Below are 4,641 nucleotides of genomic sequence, written 5' to 3'. Positions count from 1 at the left end.
AGCAACTCTTTTGCATATAGTAATTCTTCATCAGTCAATGTTGAGATATTGTCCTCCTCCAATAGCAATTTCATCAAAGAGAAATTACGCGGTGCAGACACTGATGTTCTTTGAGTGTTCTGATCATAGTTTTGGCTGAATCTTGATGGGCCAATAATCTTGGATGGATGAACTATTATTCTTGGCTTATGATGTTGCCTTGGCAATACACTCATTTCCTTAATACTTTTACTAAGGAAATAATTAGGATTCACTTGGTTCAAACTGATCATATCTTGCGACTGCAATTTTTGGCCACTGGAATGATCATTGCTTGTTCCCAAATATCTCGCCATTTCTTCTGATCTGGAATTTGCACTTCTCTCACAGATAGTGATACCTTTGTTTCCTCTTTGAGCATAAAATTCTGCAAAATCCATAGTGTTGCTGTTCTCTTCGTAAATCTCTTTTCCTTTTCTCTTAGCATTATAGGTGCTCCCAGAAGATCTCATCATGCAACAAACTTTAGTAAAGTGCAAACTTTTGTACTGCTTCTCCCAAGTCCTTGGCAAATTCCAAACTTTTAAAGGTTGTGATCTTACTTTCGAGAAGTTTGTTGGGTTCTACACGTGAAGTTTTTGAACTTTTTAGACATTTCTTTCGATGAAAAATCCTGCTAAAAATAACAATGTGAGCAGATAATTGTACATCATTCAAAATCACACATCTCATATGTAAGAAGAGAGTTTAGTTCAAGGAGAGGATTTGTGAGACAAATTTAATCATCACTTGTGTGAACCGCTTTTAAATGAATTTTATGAGATTATTCCCTCAATATTTACTACAAATCTCCTGTTAGATTTCTCATTGAAATAGTGAATTTCTCGTCTCTACCTGTGTATGTAAGTTAATTGATTAAACCACATTAACTTTTTGTTCTACTTGTTGTGGCCTATGAAGAGCCCATGGTGTGGATGGCTTAAATTGCATGTTTGCTCTTAAAATGAACTGGTCTTTAGTTTTTTCCCTTATAATGGGTTGAGCATTTGCAAAACTTGTGAATTATTATGATACGAAAACACAAGGGACAAACTAAAGACCGGGACAAAATAAGAACAGAAGTGCAAATGACCCCTTGCATGTCTTAGCCCATAGTTTGAAGGAATACAACAAAAGGAGAAACTTGTGGGCTGTGACTATTGCTATTTGTAATTATTTAATATGATGTGGATGACATAAAATGAATCTCCAAATAAAAAGTGAGGAGCAAGGTCCATAGACTTGTTTTTGTTAAGCATCATTCTTTATGGAGTGGATGTCATTTATAAAATGTTTGCAGTGGGGTTGCTTATAAATCACTATGTAATCGGTAATTATAAATCACTAGGTAGTCATACTTAATTCGTCACCTCCATGCCAAAATATATCATGCCCTTACTTGGTTAGACCAGCCCAATCAACAATTTTCGACACCTTTGAATCTTGGCAATGTGACCTACGACACTTTGTTTGAGGTGGAATAATTGGATACACAAAAAAAAAGTTCCACATTAGAAGTTGATATGAATAGAAATAGCTTTCTTCTATTGTTTAGGGTTCCCTTTGTTGGTGCGACCTTGGACAAGTCAGAAGTGAGACTAATTAGACTCGATTTTGACTCAGGCAAAATGAACCAACTTGGTAGAGTAACAAATGTAGAATTTAGCAATACATTTTCTGAATCAAAAGTGCATCCAACTTGGCAGAGTAACAAATGTAGAATTTAGCTTTGGCATTTTCTAAATCAAAGGGGCATCCAACTTGTCGAAGTAACAAATGTAGAATTTAGCTATCACATTTTCTGAATCAAAAGTGCATCCAACTTGGCAGAGTAACAAATGTAGAATTTAGCCATCGCATTTTCTGAATCAAAAGTGCATCCAACTTGACGAAGTAACAAATGTAGAATTTAGCTAATGAATCAAAACTGCATCCAACTAGGCGGAGTAACAAATGTAGAATTTAGCTACTGAATCAAGTGCATCCACCTTGGCGGAGTAACAAATGTAGAATTTAGATATCACATTTTCTGAATCAAAAGTGCAATCACTTTAACTTACCTAAGACCCAATCGTCTCAAGTCTAATTTAGGGGAAAAAATAAATTTCTCCCTTTCGTAGAAAACCCTTTTTGCTCAGGTTAATTGATCTTTTTATATTTTATAAAAGCATGAAAATTGAGGATTCATTTTTTATTGTGAGTTGTGAGAGATCTAAAATGTGAATCACATACAACATTAAACAAGGAATTAAAAGAAAAGATACCTAATTGAGGAGGGAAAGCAACAACGTTAGCAACCACTTCTTCAATTCTTTGTGTACTTCTCTTTCGAACATAAACAATTGGATCCTCTACTTGGTTGTCCTAAAAGCTGTGGACTCTAGAGCTACTTTGTCAAAGTTGAAACTGATTAAAAACTTGATGTTTCTAATGCTAGTTTTGCTTCTTTCACTTTCAATTAACCAGACTATGCAAGTCCTTTATATAAATGGAGAAATGTTACTTCTTCCTTAACTTCTATTTTCCACTTTAACAATGGGAACTCATCTAAATTGACTTATGAACAAATTGGTTACAATTAAATCGCAAACTGACAACAATTCATAAATAAGGTGTTACTAACCAATGTAAAAAGGAGAATTCTAAAGGTTGCGTGTTATAAATTTGCATAAACTTGAATAAACCAATTGAACACAGGTGGATTTAGGTACAGAAAAAGAAAGAAATATCATATTATACATTTGTCGTTTCTCCAACAATATCAAGTGAATTTAGGTAAAGTAAAATAGAAATATCATATTATACATTTGTCGTTTCTCCAACAATATCGACAAAGCTTAGACACATTGATAATGTAATAGACTTTCACACTATCACCTTAGTTTATCAATTATAAAAGATCATTTACCATCTTATGAGTAACAGAGTTACATGTATTTTCAATTTAATGTAAGTGGAAATAATTTTAACAGCATCCATTCATAGATGCTAAATTCTAGCTTAATCATTAACTAAATTTGTACTTAAGTATTAAATGAAGATGAGAAAAAACTACTAAATATTTACACCAAGACACATTAGTTCTATCATGCTCAAGTGACTAAATTAATGTGAGATCACATACTGATTAATCATGGTTAAGTGATAAAACAGTATACAAAATATTGTCATGCTCTTAACAAGTTATTATCTCCATTTTGGTAGACGTTACAACAACAAATTTGACTTGCTCAAACAAATCAAATTACAATCAGGGATGCTAAATAAGACCATGCACAATCAAACATATCATTGTCAACTGTCAAGACAACTCAAAGAATCTGTCAATGGTAAAATTATACTTCCTTCTATCATTAAATACCAAATACTGTATGTCTCCCTCCTGTAAGAAGAATAGGGACTCGGATAAGAGGTCATTAGGTTGAGGGGAACGAATAAAACCACAAAAATGGTCAGTTTGGTTGATAGAACATAGTTTTTCTCCCAAATGAAACAGATAGTTGAGAAGACTCTTTTTTCTTCTTAAAAGTACACTAAATAGTATATGAATTTTTTTTTACTAGTTTAGTAAATTAAAATCACTAGGTATGTTGTTGTTTGATAATTAAAATGCTCAGTTTACCCCACAAAGCAGATGTTGTGACCAATAAACCATTATGCCACAAACAGAAACTAAAATGGTAGTGAACTTTAGCCATCAGCATTCTCTGTAAGTTGCCAATGGTTCAAAATGATAACCCAATCCAGAAAAGGGAAATGGAAGAGGAATCCTAAATAAGCAACAAATTGGCTCTCTCTCACCTTGGTTGTTTCCATAGAGTCTAGAGAGAGATTATGGGAATACTCTACTACATTTACAGATGAAGACGGAGAATATGAGCTTGAGTTTCTTGTATTCTTCATTAGGACTATCGGTTGAATGAGGTTACATAGATGTATAATTCTCAAGCTCAATTCAAGTTAATCAGAATCCAACACATGCTAATTGTTTTCAGCAAATTTTCTATTTACAAAAAAAGGAGTATTTACATTATCCAGGGTAGGGGATTCAGGAATTACAAGGAGAGAGGGAGGTATCGAGCAAAACTTTTGAGATTGAGGCTACTTACAAACTATATAGGATATGTATCAAAAGGACATTCTGCAGAAGCGTTGCAACAATAGATGCGACTGAGATGCTGGTGTGAAGCCTAGGGGAATCCCATGCTTGGTTGCCCATCTGAGAAATGATGCAACAAATATTGCTAACAATCCCTGACTGCAACACTGCGAAAAGGACTAAACCATAATATTTCTTCCCATCCTTAATCTGTAAGATGTGCAAACCGGCAAATACATGAAAGAATCGTCAGATTATTCCATCATTTAATCTAGAGACACAAACAGCTTAAATACTCCCTACTAGAAAGAGGGTTCAAATTACAAGAGAACCCATCTAATTTCAGATATCAGACTCTAGATTTTGTTTATTAAAGATATGACAATTGGGTTTAACTCAACCCCAAAAGCTAGTTCATGAGGGGAGGAGTCCATATCACTTATCAGTAGACCACCAGTTTATTCCTCAACCAATGTGGTACTCTAACAGAACTAAATTAGGAACTATACAAAAAGTAATATGAA

This window comes from Solanum stenotomum, chromosome 1 (assembly GCF_019186545.1).
Source record: "Solanum stenotomum isolate F172 chromosome 1, ASM1918654v1, whole genome shotgun sequence".
NCBI lineage: Eukaryota > Viridiplantae > Streptophyta > Magnoliopsida > Solanales > Solanaceae > Solanum > Solanum stenotomum.
This window is presented reverse-complemented; position numbering follows the sequence as displayed.